The 23,998-nt window shown below is 45.6% G+C and overlaps 1 protein-coding gene and 1 long non-coding RNA gene across 4 annotated transcripts in view; one reads left to right on the forward strand and one right to left on the reverse strand.

Moving 5' to 3' along the window:
• Window positions 1-23,998, reverse strand: part of LOC140076670 (uncharacterized) — a 140,430-nt gene that overhangs the window by 46,716 nt on the left and 69,716 nt on the right. For both annotated transcript variants that reach the window (XR_011849632.1, XR_011849633.1), the window contains exon 3: window positions 8,126-8,284. This is a non-coding gene — a long non-coding RNA (uncharacterized lncRNA). The remainder of the gene's footprint in view (window positions 1-8,125; window positions 8,285-23,998) is intronic.
• Window positions 14,891-23,998, forward strand: part of PLEKHG2 (pleckstrin homology and RhoGEF domain containing G2) — a 71,891-nt gene continuing 62,783 nt past the window's right edge. For both annotated transcript variants that reach the window (XM_072123299.1, XM_072123300.1), the window contains exon 1: window positions 14,891-15,196. The gene's annotated coding sequence lies outside the window, so the exon portion shown is untranslated. The remainder of the gene's footprint in view (window positions 15,197-23,998) is intronic.

The following is a 23,998-nucleotide window of genomic DNA, read 5'->3' on the forward strand; positions in this document are numbered from 1 at the left end:
ATAACCTATAGGCTTCATGTACACACTGCCCCGGCTCTCATCTCATACATTACTAGTGTTTGTGTAGTCTGGACGCGGGGTAGACGTAACAGCGCTCCTCCGTGTTGCAGCCTTAACCCCTTTTCTTATGGGGTTTAATCAGATTTAGCTCCTTATTGGAATTAAAGGGAAAACTGTGCCTCTAGTGCAATCTTATAGAAGACAGCTCCCTATAGATCAATGCCCGACTTCAAAGGGGACATTGCATCATACAGTGCCACAGGGGCCAAGCGCGGACCGCCATGCCACTACATCACGGGCACAGGGTGCTGCTGTGTGCCATGGACTCGGTACATCATTACAATATATAGTAAGTAAATAAAAACTCCATGAGGCGACCAGGTAACAATGGGGCTCATTTACTGAGGGTCCGCGGAGCACATTTCCATTGGGTTTTCCGACGATTTCCGTTTTGCGTCACATTTAACAGGGGATTTTGTTGCATGGGATCGAATTTGGACGCATCGGCGCCGGCTTGCACGTGACACAAATCGGCGGGCGGGCCGTCGGACAACCTGACGGATTCGGACAAGGTGCAGGATTTAATATTTCAATTTGTGTCACAAGCACCGGGAAGAAGAAGGTGAACTCCGAGGGACTTCGGCGGGGAAGCGACGGATGCAGGAACTCGGGAGCACGAGCTACGTGAATCGCGCCGGACTTCATCTTTGTTGGACCGTCCGAATCTTGGGAACGCGACAGGACCGGGTAAGTAAATTTCCCCCGTTGTCTCATTGTAAATGAAATGTTTCAAAATAATAGAACTTTGTAATGACTACTTATATATAGTGTAAGCGTAACTGAGCCACATAGTAAGTAAATAATATTGCTATACAGTCAATAAATATTAACTGCTTGTAGTAAATCATTCACACTGGGGCACATTTACTAAGGGCTTTGCACTTTTTGCAGACTTTGCACATTCTTGTAGGGGAAATCGGCTTTCAGAGGTATTTAAGAAGTGTCTGCGGCACCAGGAAGAAGAAGGTGAACTCCAGGGACCTGAGCGGGGAAGTGACACATGCAGGATATCGGGCGCACAATCTTAGTGACTCCCCGCACAGCGCATTATACACGGAAAATGCACTTACATGCACCAGGAAGAAGAAGGTGAACTCTGGGGACCTGAGCGGGGAAGCGACACATGCAGGATAGATATCGGGCGCAGGATCTTAGTGACTCCCCGCACAGCGCATTATACACGGACAATGCACTTACATGCACCAGGAAGAAGAAGGTGAACTCTGGGGACCTGAGCGGGGAAGCGATACATGCAGGATATCGGGCGCACGATCTTAGTGACTCCCCGCACAGCGCATTATACACGGACAATGCACTTACATGCACCAGGAAGAAGAAGGTGAACTCCAGGGACCTGAGCGGGGAAGCGACACATGCAGGATATCGGGCGCACGATCTTAGTGACTACCCGCACAGCGCATTATACACGGACAATGCACTTACATGCACCAGGAAGAAGAAGGTGAACTCTGGGGACCTGAGCGGGGAAGCGACACATGCTGGATATTGGGTGCACGATCTTAGTGACTCCCCGCACAGTGCATTATACACGGACAATGCACTTACATGCATCAGGAAGAAGAAGGTGAACTCCGGGGACCTGAGTGGGGAAGTGACACATGCAGGATATCAGGCGCAGGATCTTACTGACTCCCCGCACAGCGCATTATACACGGACAATGCACTTACATGCACCAGGAAGAAGAAGGTGAACTCCAGGGACCTGAGTGGGGAAGCGACACATGCAGGATATCGGGCGCACGATCTTAGTGACTCCCCGCACAGCGCATTATACACGGACAATGCACTTACATGCACCAGGAAGAAGAAGGTGAACTCCAGGGACCTGAGCGGGGAAGTGACACATGCAGGATATCGGGTGCAGGATCTTAGTGACTCCCCGCACAGCGCATTATACACGGACAATGCACGAACAATGAACTCCAGCGGAGGGGTAAGTAAATGTGTCCCACAGTCGCTAAATAGCAGTTACATATTGGGGCACATTTACTCACTAAGGCCCTTCCTGTATTATTTATATAGCGCACACAGATTATGCAGCGCAGCACAGAGCTTCCAAATCGGTCCCTGTCCCCAATGGGGCTCACAATCTCATCAACCTACCAGTATGTCTTGGAGTGTGGGAGGAAATCGGAGGACCCGGAGGTAACCCTCGCAAACACAGAGAGAACATACAAACTCCTTACAGATGTTGACCCTGGGACTTGAACCCAGGATCCCAGCGCTGCAAGACTGTAGTGCTAACCACTGAGCCACCGTGCTGCGACCAAATCACAATGAAATATAGTGACCAAACAAATAGAGCCTTACAGTGACTCAAAGTAATGTCATACGGTAAGTAAAAAAAAAGGGCCATATAGTAACTACGTCAATAATAATATCACACACCGCCATGTGTCACATCTGTATTGTTGTAGTGTGGCCCTTAAAGACATTTTTTTTATAGAAATCCTAATTTTTGGTGCAGAGTTAAGATGTGTTTTATCAGATGATTGTGGTATAAGCGGTATTATTATTATTCTATCCCTGCACCGTATAACAGCACGTTCCCTTCACTGGCAGCCGGTAGTATCAGCCCACTCACATGACTTCATCCTGTTTATTTATTATTCCATGGATTCCTGAAAGTGAATGTCCATTTGTAATCCCGGGTCACGCTCAGGTCTTACATTCTCTGCTGAGAAACTTCTTAATTTATCTTTCTAGCAAAGCTCGAGCGTAAGGGCCGATGTAAAGATCCACAACTGCAGTGAAAATCCAATAATTCTGTATAACTTCTGCCACCACCAGAGGGAGCTAAAGTGTGGAATGCATACTGATTTAATATTGACCCTGGATTGTGACCCCCTAAGTCTTAAAGGGGCGGTCCTACCAAAATCTTTTATCTTTTAACTTTATACCCAATCCACAAGGACAACCAGTGATCAGGAGGTGGAACAATGTTCTATAACCACTGAAACCAATCAAGGAGCAGCCTCAACTCTATACGGCTGAGTAGGAGGAGCATCATTTCTATACGGCTGAGTAGGAGGAGCATCATTTCTATACGGCTGAGTAGGAGGAGCCTCAGCACTATCTGGCTGCGTAGGTGGAGCCCCATCTCTGGCCTCATCAACTGGCAGAGTTGGAGGAACCTTAGCACTATATGGCTGAGTAGGAGGGACCTAAGCCCTATACAGCTTAGTAGGACAAGCCTCAGCACTATACAGCTGAATAGGAGCAGCCTCAACTCTATACGGCTGAGTAGGAGGTGCCTCAACTCTATACGGCTGAGTAGGAGGAGCCTCAACTCTATACGGCTGAGTAGGAGGAGCCTCAGCTCTATGTGACTAACTAGGACAACCCTCGGCTCTAAAAAAGTTAGTAGGAGGAATCTTAGCACTATATTACTGAGTAGGAGGAGCCTCAGCTCTATATCTCTAAGTAGGAGGAGCCTCAGCTCTATAGGGGTGAGTAGGAGGAGCCTCAGCACAATATCATAAAAAAGGAGGAGCCTCAGCTCTTTAGGGGTGAGTAGGAGGAGCCTCAGCTCTTTAGGGGTGAGTAGGAGGAGCCTCAGCACAATATCATAAAGTATGAGGAACCTCAGCTCTATACGGCTGCGTATGAGGAACCTCAGCACTATGGGGCTCATTTACTAAGGGTCCACGACCGCACTATTGTCGGGATATCTGACGATTTCCAATGTGCGCCTCATTTAGAAGGGCCTTTTGTCGCACATGATTGGACTTTGGCGCATCGGCATTCACGCGACACAAATCGGGGGGGGGGGCGGCGGGGCGGCCATCGGACGATCTGACGGATTCGGACAAGGCGCAGGATTTAACATGTGTTGCAAGCCAAGCACTTACATGCACCAGGAAGAAGAAGGTGAACTCCGGCAGACCTGAGCGGGGAAGCGACACATGCAGGATATCGGGCGCAGGATCTTGGTGAATCGCGCCGGACTTAATCCTCGTCGGACAGTCCGGATCAGGGATCGCGATTATTATTTTAACCCCCCCCCCCCCTCCTTGCCATTTTCTAATTAACCAGCACAAATTTCGAAGCAAACAAATCCTTCCTTATCAGTCGTCCGTACTAATATGCTAATACTACTATATCTGCCGCGCATGTTGTGTCTCTGACATGTGATATATATAGAATATATGGAAAGAATCAGTAACGTCCCGGGCTTACAGGCCGTACTATGTAGCCGTAATGAGTACAGTATGAGGAAATGTTATCGGAGGAGTCACTAGCAGCGGGGTCCTGCGCTGCGGCTGATGTGATCCAGCTGGAGAACAGATCTGTGCAAGATAAATATGAGAAAAGAGACAAAACCCTTAAAGGTCATTTACCTATAGGCAGAATATCCATCTCCGCCAGCTCCCTGGGAGGGACCCCCTCTGGTGCCCTATGTGCACTCACATCATATTTTACTTGTAGATGGAACATCCCTTTAAGTGAGAATCGCTTGATGATCGTGGGGTCCCTTCCAATTTCTCGGCCCTGGACCTTCTCAAAATGGGGGTCATTTACTAAGGGCCCGATTCGCGTTTTCCAGACGTGTTACCCGAATATTTCCGATTTGCACCGATTTCCCCTGTATTGCCCCGGGATTTTGGCGCACGTGATCGGATTGTGGCGCATCGGCGCCGGCATGCACGCGACGGAAATCGGGGGCGTGGCCGAGCGAAAACCCGACGGATTCGGAAAAACCGCCGCATTTAAAAAAAGAAATGTGTCGCTTGGGACGCGCTTACCTTCACTTGGTCCGGCTCGGCACAGCAGCGCCACCTGGTGGACGGCGGAGGAACTACCTTGATGAATCCCGGCCGCACCCGAATCCAGCGCAGAGAACGCGCCGCTGGATCGCGAACGGACCGGGTAAGTAAATCTGCCCCAATGTGTCAACAGTGAGAAACAATTGGTGGATTCAGACCCAAAAGGTTGTGGAGTTTGAGTAAAGTTCATAGTATCATAGTTTATACGGTTGAAAAAAAGACAATTGTCCATCAAGTTCCACTTGATGGAAGGGATTGGATGAGGAAGGGATTTAGGGGAAACAATTCTATATAACATAACCATCAATGTTATTTAGGTGTAAAAAGGCATCTAGACCCTTCTTGAAGCTCTCCGCTGTCCCTGCTGTGACCAGCGCCTGAGCTCAGCTATTTCACAGATTGACAGTTCTCATAGTAAAGAAGCCTCTGTCGCCTCTGGTGATTAAACCTTGTTTCCTCCAGACAGAGACAGTGCCCCTCGTCTTTTGATTGAATAAGTTGGCTAAAATTCTCATTTCCAAGCAGTTTGAAATAGATCCATCTCAGCCTCTTAGTGAATGACCCCCACAGTTCAGAGCTACGTCGTGTTTCTGGCCCGTCTGAGCTGCTATTTACAGGCCTGGAGTCTGGCATCGCAGACAGGAAAGTTTATGAGCTCCAAACTCTTTTTTTACTGACTTGGTGGGATTTCTGTAGATGACATGTTGGCCCCAGATCACTTCCCTGCCTGGATGTCAGGTTTAAATTAGGGCAGAATCTGGAATCCGTTCCTCCAGATCCTTTACACAGGACGCACAAGTGACGACATCTGGGAGAACATGAAGCTTATTCTGCTGACAAGACAAACAGCTGCGCCCCGGAGTGAGACGACTTCAAACACAAGCCGTGTCACCGGCCGACGCTGCGGTCAACAGCATCTGCAGCCCGAGCTCCGACAACTATGAGAAACGGAAAGTTCTAGAAAGTCTTCTCTTCTAGATCACAAAAATCCGGAGGGTGATCCATCCCACGGTGGGAAAACGGAGAAGTGGGCGCGCGGTGGGGGCCAGATGAGGTGTTTACAACGAGACGCGCCTGGCTCGCCAATTTATACGTATGGCATGAGGTGTCAGCGCAAATCCCATCATCCTGACAAAATCCATAATATGCTCCGTCCTTGAGGAGATCCAGGAACAGAACAAAGGAAGTTTCCCGGTTTGATGTCAATAAAGCTTATAGGATTGTGCAGGATTAGAAACAGCACCTTATACAGGTTTTGTCTGGTATTGAAGTGCAAGTAAACCTAGTTTAGATCCTCGGGGGCGTGGCTTATACTTTTTTTTTTTAAATTTTTCTTAAAGGAAATCTACCATCAAAATTAAGCCTGATAAAGCAGGGACATTACTCATAGATCCAGGCACCGGGACTGTGGTATCTTCTTATATCTGATATCCATGGCCTCTTTCCTTCTAAAATCAACTTTTAAAACTATGCTTGGATGCTTGGGGGCGTTACCCCTCTGCGGTGCAGCTTCACAGGTTGTAGCATTCCCCCCACCCACTGTCTTAGATAACAGGAGGCAGAGGGAAGGGAAAGAGGATTAAAAACAGCACCTTAAACAGGTATTGTCTGGTATTGAAGTGCAAGTACACCTAGTTCAGATCCTCAGGGGCGTGGCTTATGCTTTTTATAATCATTTCTTAAAGTAAAACTACCATCAAAATTAAGCATGATAATCCAGGAGCGCTTACTCATATATCCAGGCACCGTGACTGAGGTAATATTCTTATAACTGCTATTGATGGCCTCCTTTCTTCTAGAATCAACTTTTAAAATTATGCTTGGGGGTGTGATGCTTGAGCCCCTCTGTGCAGCTTCACAGGCTGTAGCATTTCCCCCCCACACACCCAGTGGGGGTCATTTACTAATGGCCCGATTCGCGTTTTCCCGACGTGTTACCCGAATATTTCCGATTTGCGCCGATTGTACCTGAATTGCCCCGGGATTTTGGCGCACGCGATCGGATTGTGGCGCATCGGGGCCGGCATGCGCGCGACAGAAATCGGGGGGCGTGGCCGAACGAAAACCCGACGTATTCGGAAAACCCGCCGCATTTAAAAACCGAAAATGTGTCGCTCGGGGAGCGCTCACCTTCACCTTCTATGGGATGGTGCATTCCGGGGCGTTAAGATTATTTTCGGCGCTGCAGCGCCACCTGGTGGACGGCGGAGGAACTACCATCTTAAATCCCAGCCGGACCCGAATCCTGTGCAGAGAACGCGCCGCTGGATCGCGAATGGGCCGGGTAAGTAAATGTGCCCCAGTGTGTTAGATAACAAGAGGCAGAGGGAGGGGGAAGTGCTGAGAGAGTAAAGGGTTAGACAGTATAACAGCATGTGAAGTGGCAGCATGGAGGAGCTCTAGTAAAAGCAGGGATGGAACAAAATAAATAATAAATCCTAGGAAAGAGAGTTTGGTCCAATTTTAGTGAGTCTTGATTATCATCTGTGTTTTAAGCGAATCTGCTTATTTGCTGTAGCTCCTCGGGGGCCGTGGCTTATGGAAATTTAAAAATTAGGTATTTCCGAAGCTTTTTGAAGATTATTAGGCAGTTTCCTCTGAGCTGTGTCCGGCATATTCATGTCCTCCGTGCCTCTAGTTCCCCTTGTGGAAGAGAATTCCTGAAGGAGGAGGAGCTAATTTCTCTTCGGCCAATCAAATACAGCCAGAGTCTCTCTCAACCCTATCATTCACCCTTCCTTCAGGAGTTTTCTTCATCTGTGCTACTAGAACATGAATATGCAAATATGGTGAGTCAACTTTACAATCAGACTGTGGAACTTATCAAGCATGGAGGAGAACAATATTGGGATAGTTGTGCTGCTGTATTGTAACAGTTTTCAAATATAGGTTAACTGTCAGGTTCCTCTTAATATGGACGGCACGGTGACTGCGTGGGTAGCACTTCTGCCTTGCAGCGCTGGAGTCCTGAGTTCAAATCCCACCCAGGTCAACATCTGTAAAGAGTTTGTATGCTTTCTCCGTGTTTGCGTGGGTTTCCTCCGGGTCCTCTGGTTTCCTCCCACACTCCAAAAACATACTGTTAGGTTGATGTCATTTAAAGCTACATTGACATAAAAATAACAAGAGTTAAACTGTCTGGGCTCTTGTGGGCAAACCCGTTAGAATAGTATTAACAGTTTGCCAGCATTTTGAGTGCAGCTTTGAATGTGACTAGAGGAGTGAAACGTAAAACTGTTAATTTAGAAGAAATAGCAGATGTTTGTTTCTATTCCTACCTCTCCCAGCATGCACTGGTGGTTTCTCTCTACGGCCGCAGATGTCATAGGAGCTGTCTACACACACACACAGACGGGGATGGATATGGATAATTGTTCCTGCTGCTCTCAAGATGTACGCAGACTGTCTGCGAATACACACATGCTCGCCAGACGGATCTGCGGAAGAGGAAAAATCAGGGAATATGACATAACGCAAAAGTGAAATCACTAATAACGTGCTAATAGCTTGGGCTACCATATCATATCATATGCCGTATGTTTCTATAAGTAACTTCAGATGACGCTAATAAAAAGTGATGTCTCGATCCTAATGTGAAATATTTACATATTTCTAATATGCCGTTCAATAATTATCTAATGGAAACCGTCAGCAAGTTGAAATAAATGTATCCGATTATTGATATTAAAGGAATAAAGAGCCAAGGCAAATACAAGCAGTCCCCGGGTTACATACAAGATAGGTTCCATAGGTTTGTTCTTAAGTTGAAATTGTATGTAAGTCGGAACTGTATATTTTATAATTGTAGATCCAGGCAAAAAAATTTTTTGTCCAAGTGACATTTGGAGTTTCAATATTTTTTGCTGTAGTGGGACCAAGGATTATCAATAAAGCTTCATTACAGACACCTTACAGTTGATCATTACAGCCTGGGACTATAGTAACATCCAGAGAGGTCACCAGAGGTCACAGTGGGGAGAGGGGTGCGTCTGTAACTAGGGGTCGTCTGTAAGTCATTTCTCCTTAAGTAGGGGACTGCCTGCACATGAAACCCTGATTTCCTCTTCTATCACACCTCCTTTTATTATGCAATAATATGGAAACCATCAGTAAGCTGCAGCTCACAGGTCGTCATATAGCTTGGCCTGAACCTAGCTTAACCCCATGAACCCTATTATTTTCCAATCTATAGAACATCACATCTAAATGTGTTCTGAGATTTGGTAAGAATCATCATAACAAAAAAAAACCTAAAAAAATAAAGTGCAGCGCAACAACAAAAATTCTTACCTGGAAACCATCAGCAAGCTATAGTGGGCCGACCTTAATAAAATTCAAGTTGAATAACTTAAAGGAAATCAACCAGGTGGATAAAGTGGTTTTGACCCAAGCCTACAGGACAGGATCTGTTCTCCATGGAGCTGCTAATGGCTTCTTTTTCAAGAAAAAGGATTGTGCAAATGTGCCTCAGGGGCTCCTGTGAACATCACAGAAGCCCCTTCTGACTCTGTTGTTTGCTAATTATTTACGTCTTTCTTTGGCATTGCTGCCCGCCTCCTCCCTCCCCATGCCAGAGAGCTGGTGACATCAGTTGGAGCGAGAAGGGGCTTCTGTGACATACACAGGAGCCCCTGAGGCTCATTTGCACTCGCCAATGTGTAAGTATGCTTTGATTAAAACCATTGAATTCATCTTCGTTGATTTCCTTTAAGCACTAGTCCTCCATACTGGTAAATCATCAGATATTTATGTGTTACGAGCTCTGAATCATAAGCAGAAAAAGCCTTCTTGTTGATGGTTTCCAAAAGGTTAGGTGTTAATGAGCCGAGCCTATCCTTTTAAAAACATCAGATATGTATGTTCTGAGCTTTAATCTTAATCAGAGCTAAGAATCCATAAAAAGCGGAGTCCAAAAATAAACTGGAAATCACCAATGAGCTGCAGTTGACAGTTTTCAGCTTGGATCATACTCAAGCTAATAATATTTCTGCCTGGAAACCATCAGCAAGCTGTAGTTGACTGATCCGAATATTACTATACAAGCAGAATAACTTGAACCCTTGTCCTTCAGATCTTCAAATCATCAGATATTTATGTGTTTTGAGCTTTGATCATAATCAGAGGTAAGAAACCATAACAAGCGGAGCCCAAAAATGAAATTCCTAACTGGAAACCACCAACAAGCTGCAGTTGACGGATCTTAATATTGATATTCAAGCTTAATAACATAAAACCTTGTCCATCTGATCTATAAAAATAAGATATTTAGATATGGAGCTCTTAATCATTTAGAATAAAACGGTCACCAGAGCAAGATCCATCAAGAGCTGAAGCTAGCCTCCTTGTCGATGGTTTCCAAAAAGTGTCCATAAGCCGGGCTCAGCATTTGAACCCTTGACCTTCCGATCTATTAAACAGATTCTCACATGTTATGAGCTTGTATCGTAATTGGAGCTTAGAAATCACAAGGAGTGAAGGGCAAAAGCAACATTTCTCTTTGGAAACCGTCAGCAAGCTGCAGTTGACAGATCTGAATACAAATCTAAAAGCCGGTTAACTTAAACCCCCTTGTCCTTGTCACGGGTGCTCCTCTCCACTAACCCGGACCCTGGCCGCTGGTCTGACCTCCCCCCGATCCAGCGTTGGGAGTGCCCCCGCCGCCAGTTTCCGGAGATTTAAAGGGCCAATGATCCTTAAAGGGTCACTTACGACTCTGCTCCGCTTACGTCATGGTCCACAGTGGTCCAGTGGGTCCACTACCCCTGGTGCCTGACAGTCCTTCAGATCTATAAATCATCTGATATTTATTCCGCTATGATCATGGATCAAAATCTACAACAAATACTGTGCAAAATAATACATTTTTATCTGGAAACCATCAGCATATTGCCGTTGACGGATCTTAATATTAACTAATAATCAAATTAATAATTATAATTATATAAATTTGATCGACACCTCTAAGCCTTGCTTTGTTGACATGAAAAACCACCAATAAGCTGCAGTTGACGGATCTCCAGTGTTGATATATGAGCCTCCTTCTTGATGGTTTCCCCTCCTCCCCAAAAAAAAGGGAAAAAGGACTCTCTCTTTCATCTGGAAATCTTATCTGTAGACATAAACCTGTGTGGTCTCGGGAGAAGATGATCGGGAGTGGAGTGAGTCATTGTATCGATGTCGGGTTTGAGTGGGCGTGGCCTGGTTATCAGTAGGAGGGGTCAGGATTTGCTGATAAGATGAAGTTATGACTCTAGATAAAAGATGTCTGACCTAATAGCACCAGATTCTTAGCTGAGAGGATGATGGGGGTATTATCACCATATAACATCCTTGGGAGGAGCCTTGTTACCCCCCAAATCCCAAAACGGGGACCCTCACCACAAAGCCAAGTCCCCAGCGTAGAAGTCATACATATATATTCTATAGCCATGAGTCACCGCTAACTACAAGTCGCTGAGTCATCATCTTTTTTCCGGGAAAACCTGGTAATAACCATTATAGCTTCTTATACGACTCCCCCAGGACGCGGCATCCAGCTTTCCCAGTTTCCTGAATGGTCGTATTGTCCTGCAGAGCTGATACTAGTCTTCACTGCTTTCCTCGCATTCTATTCATGACTCTGCTGCGGTGTGTGTGGACATGTGGGAGGACAAACTAAATAATCTATGAGTCCTCCAGGGATGTCGGAGGATCCCAGAGAAAACTATTTACTGTGTTACTTGTCTGATTATTCTCCAAACAATGGAAGGTTTACACAGCGTCCATCAAAGGGACAGGAAAGACGCAGAAGAGCAGACGGCAGAGGATGAAGTCAGGCTGCTGCGGCCCCTGGCGAGGGAGCGCACACTTATCAGCCGCCGCCGCCATACTGCGACACTGTAACGGACAACACACAGCGATGCGGATGTGTCACCGCTCCGACTCCGGGGGCCAACAGCTCGCCCAATAGGAGGCCATGCTAAGACGATTATACTAATGGGATATTCTAGGGATTTTCCAGTTTTTATCCCAATTTCTGACCATTTTCAGTATCTCTGCTTGCTGTCAGTGAATGAAAACACTAGTTTTTACATCCAGCTGCTGAAAAACCTGCATATTTAAAAAAGGGTTGTCTCAAATCTGATCCTGTGTGGCCCTTGGGATCCCCTGGGACCACATGATCGGGGTTCCCGAAATGTCCCATGCGGGTCACTTCTATGGGACCTCTGTATGTAGCCGTCCCATAAAAGGGGATGCAGTTGCTAATACAGTAGAGTCAGATTCTTGCCTGTTCTAGCGGTTTGCTACAATGTAGCAGTGCAGCCAAAATGTTCCACAAATTCAATGTATCCCAAGGGCGACAATAGTAAACAAAAACGGGTCACATACATATTAAAGGGGTTGTCCAATTAAGAAAATCCATTCTCATACACAAAGAAATTGGTGACAAAGAGAGTGTCTGGCTTTGGAGGACTTTTTTCTGTATCACCCCCTGCTTTGAATGTGCGCCAAGTCATACTTAAAGGGGTTGTCCAGGGGATGAAAAACATGCCTTTCTTCCAAAAACAGCGCCCAACCATGGTTTGTGCCGGTATTGCAGCTCGGCTGTATAGAGATGAATGGAACTTAGGTAGCAATACCTACCCATGGCCAGAGGTGGCGCTGTTCTTGTATAAATCAGCCATGTTTTTTAATCTGTCGACCCCTTTAAATTCTCCTGCGGTGACGCTGTAGGGAAGTGAAACACTTACTGCCAGTTTTCTTTCTGGTCACAGCTGATTGTGGATGTCACCGCAGCCGGAGGCCACTCTGTGATCACCTTATCAGCAGAAAGTGGAGAACCCCTTTAAGATAAGGATTCATTCATTTTGACTGATATCTTTAACCTACTTACCAAAGATTATCTACATTGGCATATCTGTGGAGCAAAACTCTCTGCTTTGAGAAAGTGCAATCTGTACTGTACCAAAAAAAAAAAATTTGAATTGTGAATGCTAAGAATTAAAACACAAGTAAATTTAGTAGAAGGATTTTTTTTTTTAATTAAAGGGAGTTTGTGCTTTGGACAATCCTATAATAAGTGGACCATAGGTTGTCCTGTTTGTGGAACCACCAGCGATTGGCTGTAGTTTACTAGTGGAGCTTGCAGGAAGTGTTCAGTTTCCCTACAGCACTCCCGCAGGCGAAACAAGGTATTACACAGCTCCTACTGAAATCAACTCCTATCTAGATTTGTAAGATACAATGGGGCTCATTTACTAACGGTTCGTCAGACTAATTTTCGTCGAGTTTCCTGACGATTTCCGTTTTGCGACGAATTGCCCTGGGATTTTGGCACACGCGATCGGATTTTTGGCTCATCGGCGCCGGCTTGCAATAGAAATCGGGGGGCGTGGCCATCAGATTCGGACAAACCGCAGAATTTAAAAAAGGATTTGTGTCGCAAGATCATGCACTCACATGCACCGGGAAGAAGCAGGTGAACTCCGGCGGACCTCAGCGGGGGAAGCGACGGATGCACGAGGTAAGTGAATCCCGGCAGAACCCGAATCCTCGTCGGATCGGGTAAGTAAATGTGCCCCTATATATCATCTCTAAAGGCAGTTTAAGATAATGCAGTTAGAATTGGGGGAGTCTTAAGTAGGTTTCCTAGACAGAAGACCTGGTCATTGGGATCTCCAAGGTCGTTAAACTTAGTAGACCTTGTAAAAACAAGCCCCCAGCTATGCAACTCAAAGCAGAGAGGAACTGCAGTCTAAGGTTCACAGAAGGAACATTTACTTACCCGGTCCTGTCCCGATCCAGCGGCGCGTTCTCCGACAAGGATTCGGGTCTCCCGGCGATTCACTAAGGTTGCGTGACCGATGTCCACCACGTGTTGCTGCCGCGCCGAGGTCCACCTAGGTCCGCCGGAGTTCACATGGTTCTTTTCGGTGCATGTAAGTGATTGATTCTGCGACACACTTCGTTTTTTAAATTCCACTGTCTTTCCGAATCCGTGGGGTCTTCCGTCGCCCACGCCCCCGATTTCTGTCGCGTTAAAGCCGGCGTGCGCCGAAATCCGACCGCGTGTGCCAAAATCCAGGCGGAATTTGGCGCAAAGCAGAAAAAGTCGGGAAACCTGACGAAATTGCGGCCGCGGAGCCCTTAGTAAATGAGCCCCATTGATGGTGTTTTTTTTAAATCAGAAGAATGCATTGGGACACCTAGAACCCCATCGGATCTCCTCCTCATCCAAGACCAGAAGCCAATTTGGATAGCGAAATCATAACTATGACATACACCCTGCTTTCTAAAAAAAAAAAAAAAGGGGCGGCACTGTTAAAAAGTATTGTACTAAATGGGTTCCGTGGACTGCTCCTGTGGTTCTGTGCATAGGTCAGGAGGGGTCGTCACATAAATCGGTAGTCCTTCCCCTGCGTTATATATATATTCGGTTTTCTTCCTTTACTCTGTATCCAAATACTTTGATCAAATTAGGTTGGTTTGATGTTGAGGGTACACTTTATACATGGTGGCTCAGTAATTAGCATTACAGCCTTGCAGCGCTGGGGACTTGGGTTCAAGTCCCAGTGTCAACTTCTGCAAAGAGTTTGTATGTTCTCTCTGTGTTTGCGTGGGTTTCCTCCGGGTCTTCCGGTTTCCTCCCACACTCAAAAACATTGATTTGATTGTGAGCTCCATTGGGGACAGGGACTGATTTGGCAAACTCTGTGCAACGCTACATAATCTGTGTGCGCTATATAAAGGAATTATTATTATACAAGTTTTCTACGCCTTATGCCCTCAAATTTTACCAACGTGTCAAATATTTTGAAACTAAGAATCGGAACAAGCATACTGCACTTACTAAACTATGGCACGGTCAGTAGGTACCTGCAATGAGGTTGGACATGTAGGCAGAGGTACCAGCATAAAGTGGCTTCTCATCTGGCAACTTAGAGGTTAAGAGAAGCAGGAAACTTTTGAGAGTTTTGTTACTGCTCCAGCCCAGTCTCCCCCCTCTCAGCTGTGCCTCCCTCCCCCTGCTCTCATTCTCTCTCTCCCTCCCCTCCCTGGCTGATTACACAGCCCTGGCCCCTTATTTCCTCTGGATTGTCCAGCTTCTTTCTCCCTCCATAGACTGCACCGGTCCCCTGTGGCTCGAGGGAGACCGGGGTACCCTGTCAATGAATCTGACTTTGCCCTTAAACTTGGATGCCGGATCCATTCCCAGGATTTAGTGCCAGATCTCCAACTTGGACGAGGGGACCTTCTCTTATTTGTCATCACTACATGTGGATAAGGATGTGATTTTTGGGGGGGTACCTGATGGCATCTGTCTGACCGGTAAACCTCATACTGGGAGCGCAGAGTGTTACACTGATCAGGTAAGACCATTCTTGCATAGAACAATAGGACTATGGGGGTTGAGCTAGTAAAGGGGGGGGGGGCTCGAGACCCTTAAATTGGCTGAAGAACAGATCTACTTCTGCTTAGATCTCCTCTTACAACCGTGCTTGACTATCCCGTAAAGGATATAGGGTTACATGTCCTTAAAAAAAGTGACCTTATCCATCCCGACCAGAGCGTTGCTAACACTGTATATTGTCCTCGTTGTCTTCTATCATGTTCTCCTTACTAATCCTCCGAGACTTGAAAGATACAGTGGTGACTTCTTCTCCTAGTTAGTTCAAGTTGATTTGTCCATCACTTGCATCTTCGTGAGCTCTTATTTATTTCACACTCCTCAAGTATTCCTATATATTGACGTAGGACCCATTGAACATGTTCTTCGAATCTTATTAGCTCATTTGGCCAAGGGTCTGACCACTGAATTAGAGGATGCACCATTGTCCTTCTGTTCCTCAACCTTTGCGAAGGTCTTGACCCCCTTTACAAGTGGGTTCCTCTATAGGACGAGTGACTTTGAGAAGAAACAGGTGTAACTGAATGGATATACATTGGGACAATAGTGAAATGGAGCAAGACTAATCACAGATCTTTGAGGCTTCCATACCACTTCATTGACCATCAAGATATCCGTTAACGATGGCTGAAGTTTACTGTTAGGAAGTATGTTGAGATCCTTCACTGTTATCAGTGACATCCGCCATCCTTATGTCTGGATAACTTCCTAGTGTGAAACAAAACTTGTCCATAGAGTCCATTCAATTGTTTTGGTGTCACCACGTTGGGGAACAAGGACCTTCATCTTTGCTTTGGTCAACACAGTTCTGGTTTCTGGTTTTCAGCCTTGTAGTATGTTTCGACCCATTGTTGTCCTTTTCTCCTCTGGTCTGTAAGTAATGTCTCTGCAAATACAGCTGTTCCTCAAATACAGAGTCAGATGTACAAGGCCGAAACGTCTTTGTTAGAAGAACCTGCATGTGGGTTTTGTGTTCTCAGCATACTTTGAATTTAAGAGAGGTCCTATACTTTTTCAGGCTTTTGGGAACTGATCAGACGGTATATATATATATATATATATGGTCAGAAGCTTCTGATAACCTTTGTACCGCTTGGTCAACCAATGCAAGTATTTATGGAACATCCTTGACCCACAGTCCAAACATCATTACTCCCCCCAGGCTTGCTAATGGTTGCATTGGGTCGTAAAATACATTTTAGATCACAATGACTTAGTGTTGGACTAGGGTTCCACCTTCAATCCATAGGAGACAGACCCTTCAATTTCAGTTTCATTTGTAGGAGCATTCATTGAGTTATCATCTGCGCCCACCACTGGATCTTCTGTTGGGTCAGAAGAACCATGCATTGACCCAACGGAAGAAGAACCTTCCCATTTTGAAGGGTCAGTCCTACTTTAAAGTCCCAGCTTTTTGAGTATGTAGGAAGAGTGACCAGATGGTAGTTCAACCAAGGCTAATAAATCAACACTTTAAAGGTGTCTATTTAGTGAGTAAGTCCATGACCTGTGAGTCAGACTAACCCTAACGCTTTAATAAACGAGACTGTTTTAGTATGAGTAAGCTCCACTGGGGTGGTAGAATATAGTGATGCATCAGGTAGCCCGTCCAGCTGACAGTGGTGTGTGTCACACGGTAGATACACAATGTAGTCTGGGATGGTCCATATCGTTGTCACCAAGACTTTACCATAAGTGAAGGTTGGGTTTTTGTTGCATTTGTTATTCCAGGATGGAATCTCCGAGCATGGACAGTCTCTATGGAGCTATAGCAGGAAGTATAGGCCTTATTCTAAGCCTCTTGGACCCCCCACAACTCTCACTTCATACAATGGAAACGTAGAGTTGGTAGATCATGTGCCTTCTCAATGTTGACCCATGTTACAACTTTCCACATTTCCCAAAGGGAAAACTGTAATGTGGACAGGGTACCCACCTAGGGGCGGACAATCCGGTGCAAATGTGTACATCGCCTTACAGTACTTTCTGTCTCCGAGACATGCCAAGCATTCCCACTAAGAAGTCATATGTCCTGTTAGAGAGCACAGCTGACATGTGATGTACCACATGCCCAGAGCAGCCGTCCGCTATACATTTACGTAGTGTCCATATTGTGTATTGTATTTCTGTAATGTTATCAAGTTCGGATGTGCCGTAAGCCAATGGGCACAAAACCTTTTCCATGCTGAGCCCCTCCCATGAATAAGCCACACCTCTTTTCACTTACAAAAGTTTGAAACTTTTGAAGCTGTTTTAAGGGAGCAGAATATGGTGATACATTTCCCTACAACTCATCTCACCCTGGTGAGATCTGAAGAAGTGCTAACAGCCAACCTGTGACTTGTACGTGAGCATCTCTCTAATATATAAACAGTCCCTGGATCCTTTCCAGATGAGATCAGCAGTCACGGAGCAAATTTGGAGAAGTTTTTTTTTTTTTTCATGAAACGAAATATGAGACCAACATAGTCTGAGCCAGATTGACCTCCCCTTTAAGTATGTATTCCAGGGTTCACCAACTATTCTAAATATATATCCTAATATTACCAACATTCAGCTCACTAGAGTTTGGATTGAGGGTTTTATCTCCGGGGTTTGGATTTTCTCACCACAGAACCAGAGGATCCTCTGATAGCTTAAGAGTCTTGTACAAAAATAGGCCTCATGAGTCTTGGAGAAGACAACCCAACTTAGGGTTGACTTCAGAAACTATTTCAAGCCAATACGGTCTATTTCTTAGCTAACCCCTATTGTTAGTAGGACATGTTATCAGATTAGAGCCCAGAGCCAAGGTGGATCTTCCAGTAGACCTTGATGAAAGGTCAAACCTTCTTGGTCCTCTTCCACCGGTGGTATACCCTTGGCTTTCCATTGACTATACACTCTACTAATGGCATCTTCAAAGAGATATAAGGTGCCCCTGTGTTACATGACCTGCATTCTTCTAAAATATATGATAATTTTGCCCACTGATAGGCTCTACGTGTTCAGGGTCAAATTGGTTTCACATGTTCGATGTTGCTCTAGTGAATGATACCGGTGAACGTTACGACTTTATTATGTATGACAGACTTTTCCAGTGGGTGAAATTTCAATGAAGTGACCCTTTTCCCCTTCTGACATTGGGTAAATCTGCTTTCTATTACATGATAGGGCTGTCCGTGCCGAGACAATGGAGTCCAGTGAAGTTTGATACTTATTTGGGTTGAGGAGCATTTCCAACCTTACGAGTAGAACTGGTGACATCATTGGGCCAAACATTCAGATGTCACGAAACATCAAAACACTCATTCATGGGGGTGAGGCGGTAGTGGTGGCCAGAGGGTATTACTGTTTAGGCAATTAGAAGTTAATAAGGTTTCAGTCTCAGTGGGCCAAACATCAGCTTTGGCAGAGAACGAGGTCAACCGGAGCTTCCCGGCCTAAGTCCATACAGCAGATCCCATAAGATTATCCCCTTATCTGCTCTGTTCTCTTGCATGGAGTGATTTTGGTTTTAAATAAGGGACAATTGACCCAAAATTTAGTTGCACCAGTGTGGTCCAGCATGTGACATATACTTTATGGTCGCTCGGCTTGAAGCTTAGTTCTCCATTCTGCAGAGTCTCCGTAATGATCTATGGACATGAACCGAATTCATATCTGTTTTCAGAGCACAGCGTGTAAAAAATAAATCACCTCGCTGGATCTGATGTATATCCACGGCTCGTGCTTTTTTTGTATGTAATTTAGTGTAACAGGGCAATGTTCTGGAGATTACTACAGAGGTCAGTCACCTCCTAGGGGATTAGAGGGGTTGTATATATTTATGTCAAAATAGGTCGTATAACCGAACACATGTGGTGCTGTTACTAGGCTATGTAGTCTGTGTTGCTATCTGGTCCCAAAGGACAGATTTGGGTGAGCCTTGCTGTCTCATGCATTTTTTACATTTGAAAGGTAGAAGATAATGTCCAGAAATGATTCATTGTTGGTGTATTTACACATAATATTCATTCCAGAAGTTGATCCTAACTCAAGTTATTTGCCGATTCAGGTCGTGGTTGGGGGGAAAACTGGGGCATGTGCATTGGATGTCATCAATGGTTACCAACAAGCTACTAGTATCCAGGGTAATGAACCTTTGGTCGGCAATCCCTACACAGGCCCATCCCTGCAGCCTTCAAGTTGCCATCTGGGCCCACCAGGGAATCTTCTGGTAATCTGTTGGGCCAGTCTAACCATTGACCCAACGGAAAATCGTCACTTATGCCTTCCCATTTCGGGTGTCATCAATGGTTACCGACAAGCTACTAGTATCCAGGGTTATGAACCTTTAGGCCCGTTCCACACTTGCGAGTGTGATGCGATGAACTCGCATCACACTCGCAACGCATGCTGCCGGGAACGCACGGCCCGAACGCTGCACCGTGGGAGTGAACTCAGCATGTCAGTTCGCTCCCGCGGTGCAGCGTTCGGGCCATGCGTTCCCGGCAGCTTGCATTGCGAGTGTGATGCGAGTTCATCGCATCACACTCGCAAGTGTGGAACGGGCCTTACTCGGCAGTCCCTACACAGGTCCATCCCTGCATAAGCGGGTCCTCAAAACACTGCAGAACCTCCTTCCCTTACTATAAACTTTCTTTCTGAAATCTCAGCTAGATTCATTGAGTAGTCAGATAACAAAGATGTTCTATAGAGCGGGGAGGGAGAAGCCATAGTAGTCATAGCAGCTAGGTGTCCTGCAACCACCTCTGAAGAAAATGAAATACAGATATAGGGGGTCATTTACTAAGAGCCCGATTCGCGTTTTCCCGACATGTTACCCGAATATTTCAGATTTGCGCCAATTTTTCCTGAATTGCCCCGGGTTTTTGGCACACGCGATCGGATTGTGGCGCATCGGCGCTGGCATGCACGCGATGGAAATCGGGGGGAGTGGCCGAACAAAAACCCGACGGATTCGGAGAAACCGCCGCATTTTGAAAAAAAAGTGTCGCTGGACACTTGCTTACCGTCACCAGGAATAGGAGAGTGAACTCCGGCGGACCTCGGCGGACTTCAGCGCAGCAGCGCCACCTGGTGGACTTCGGAGGAACTGCCTTAGTGAATCGCCGGAAGACCCGAATCCACCGCAGAGAACGCGCCGCTGGATCGCGAATGGACCGGGTAAGTAAATCTGCCCCAATGTCTGTACAGGGGAAAACTGCTAGAAAATGAAGATTATTAATAGTCAAATGGTCATTTATACTATTACTCTTCATGAATATGCATTGGACAAAACATTTCTTCAAAGTTTGCTGAACAATTAGGTGCATGGCCATGTTGAACCCTGATATGTCTCCACTCTCATGAATAAAAAGGTCTTATACCTAGAATACAAAATTTCTTGGGTTCACATTTGGTCTGTAACGCTGACCTCGTTACAGACACGCCCAAAAGTCACAGACACTCCCTCTTTTAACTGTCTTTATTCAGGAAAGTTTAGTGGGTGTCTTTGAAGCTTCTGGTTTGAAGACAATCCCTGAAATAATTGTGAACCACCAATAATTGTGATTATTTCCTTCTTTTACGCCACATTGAAGGCCAGTAGGCAAGGAGGGGCAAGAAGAAAGGTCATTGGTAATAGCCGAATATAGCCAGTGCAGCCAGCTACCAAATACACCAGGAGGTTCAAGCCTCCTGGTGTATCCGGCATGGCGGAGGGGTGGGTTTCATCATCCAACGGCACACGATACACTGGCATATGACAAATGTCCACCACTGACTATTTGTGGAAACACTTGATGGGAAGTAGAACAGAGAAACATAAACAGAGACACAGAAACAGAAACAGAGACACAGAGACTCGGCTGAAATACCACAACCAACCAGTGGACAGGTGTGTCGCTATTTATTGACCAGAGTAGACGTAATTTTTAAAATGTTTTTCGAATCCCATACAACCCCTTAAACATCTGCAAATCCAAATATCCTTGGGAATGGCTCCTCTTAAGAGACGGTCAAGGGTCACTTCAACGCAGACTCTGATCTTCTGCTCTGCTAATAACGATATGGGTCAACTCAACGGGAGACTGCGACGTGATCAAGCAGAAGACGGACAGGCAGCAATTATGTGAAGGGTTTTCTGAGAAATTCCCCCATCATTACTGCTGCCTTGTGATGTGTTTTATCATGTTACTTATTCCTCTAATGATTAAAATGAGCCCAGTAATTAGAGGATCGTAGGAAACAATTAGACTGCCCCCTCCCCGTCCTCGCTCTATAAATGGATGTAGATAAATAGTTCCAGCGCTGAACTCTCACAGACCGCATAGTTAATGTACCATTTAACTACAAACTGCTCCGACCCGGCGGATGAGGGACCTATGTTATATTGGTTAGATATACAACTAAGAGAAGTTCTCTCCAAAGTTACACGGCAACTCTATCCTATGTTGTCATCAAAGCCTGGGACATCATGAAAAGGAACCTCAACCTGCCCAAAGTTGGGGGTAGGAAGGATCTTATAGCAAAATCAAAGAGAAGAGTACAAAAGCAGTGGATGCTAAGTCAACCCCAAAAGCCGTATCCTATCCAACGACTCTACGCTCTTCAGTTGAGCAGAATTTTGTAAGATGGTATGAAGCTAGGGCATAGCCAGAAGGGGCAAACAGAGCTGAGTGCCAGTGGAAGTATCTCCAACTCTTAACACTCTTCTCCAAGGAGGAAAACATACTGCCATCAAGGATTTAAGAATCTTATAATAAGCTCCTCCAAAAAGTTGGGTGGTAAAGGTAACACCAGCAAAGGAGGCCAGAAGATGGCGCCAAGAAGAGGTAGCCAAGCTTGTTACTACTGTAGGATCACCTGGAAGGGGTAGTCTTGTGAAGCTCATAGAAATGGATAACCCACTGAAGACCCATCACGTCTATGAACCAAGATAGTTACCAACAGGCTCCATTTCTGAAAGACTTGTAATTGACCCCCATGGGATACCCAAGGAATATGGCGATTCAGCACTGGTGGACCATGGAAATTCCATTGCTGATCGATACACTGGATCTGCCAATTAGGATTATTTTTGATTATTTCAGATGATTTCAAGGAGATTTCCAAGATAGGGTCATTGTGGACCTCTTCCCAGAAGATATCACACCAGTTGGGCCAACATCATGAGTCTAGGACAGACAAATCATCCACAAATATATTTACTGTGGGATCTCTGAATAGGGGACTCTTTACCTATAACTAAATATAAGATATTGTCAGGTCACTATATAAGCTGAATTCTTGGCCAATTGATGCTGGGAACCAGAAGTTAGAAGCATAGCGCAAAGTTGCAGTGCGACGCAAAGCCCCATACAATGCAATGTGCAGGCTATTGCAACCGTGCATCCTTTTTCTGCTAGTGTCCTTCATGATTTAATGTGGCTGCAAGCTAAAAGCAATGTGGTAAGAAGCAAGAATATGTTCAGCAGGACTCAATATTGTGCAATATTGCACAACGGCGCAAGCCACATACCAATGTACACCCCTACAGCAGGAAGTCTATGAGAACCCAAATTGGTCAAATACTTGGATATCATACTTGGTCCAATCGCTGCTGGGATCCAGCCCCTGAAGGTTTGCACGATGCAAAGTTGCAGAGTGACGCTCAACTGTACACAATTCAACTTTCTGGCTATTGCAGCTGTACATCCTTTTTCTTGTAATGTCATAAATAAATTCCAGCGAGGTTGCTTCAGCCAAGGGGTATAAGTAATGCAAAAAATAGCAATCTTTTACAACCCAACCCGTATCATGTCAGCATGAAAGAGCATGTAAAAAGTGACAATATTGCACAACGGCGCAAACCACTTACTACTCCAAGACTCAAAGGCAGCCATTTTCACTAATTAATAGTTAATTAAAATTCCTAAAACTTTTGTCACTCCCCCAGTAACAGGATCATTCGGTACAACTGAGGTTTTTGGAGGAAGGAAGGAGCACATGCCAGAGGCGCATATGATCCGACAGAACCACACAATCACATTTTCCAAGGATGCTGGCCATTCCCTGTGGATTATCATCAGATTATCCGTGGATCTGCCGTGTTTGGGAGATAAATTAGAGTGGAAACCCCCACAGACTAGGCATGCTACATGACTGTACGGCGCTTGTGCGTGAATAATTCAGATTGTATCGTCTGTGAGAAAACATGTTTTGTTTTGTGGGAGCTCGGAGGCCTCTCGCACCAGCTCATATTAAGCAAAAAGCGGGTTTTTTTTTTACGATATCTGATCCCAAAAGTATTTTTGGAAACATGTCAGATATTTTGGAAACTGATTGTTTCCATATTTGGAAGGGTCAGAGAGCAAGATTTTTAGAGCGAGTGTGTAATGCACACCGCAGCATGTACCGACACACACTGCATCAGGCGCGGGGGGAAGGCGCACCTCCCTTTTTTGAGCGTTGGCGTAAACACATTTAGTATTGTCATGGGGTTTTCTTCTTCTTCTCGCTTGGTTTTTAGCGTTGCACAATGTCACGTCACTATTTGAAGCGTGGAGTGACGCCCTATTTCGTGCCGATTGAGGTAGAAAAACTACTAAAAAATAAGCCTCTATTTGAAACTTTTTGTTTAGTTTTTCTTTTACAACATTTTAGTCTCTTTTGTAGAACATACTGAGGATGAACGTGGACCCTGGGGATCAGGTGGGCCCTACACAGGGGCATGCAAGTTCAACCGAGACCGTACTAGGAGCTCTAGGGTGGAGCGAGATGAAGGGTTGAGTCCACCCCTTGGTGGGTGTGACTCTTCTCG

Source organism: Engystomops pustulosus, chromosome 9 (genome assembly GCF_040894005.1).
Source record: "Engystomops pustulosus chromosome 9, aEngPut4.maternal, whole genome shotgun sequence".
Lineage (NCBI taxonomy): Eukaryota > Metazoa > Chordata > Amphibia > Anura > Leptodactylidae > Engystomops > Engystomops pustulosus.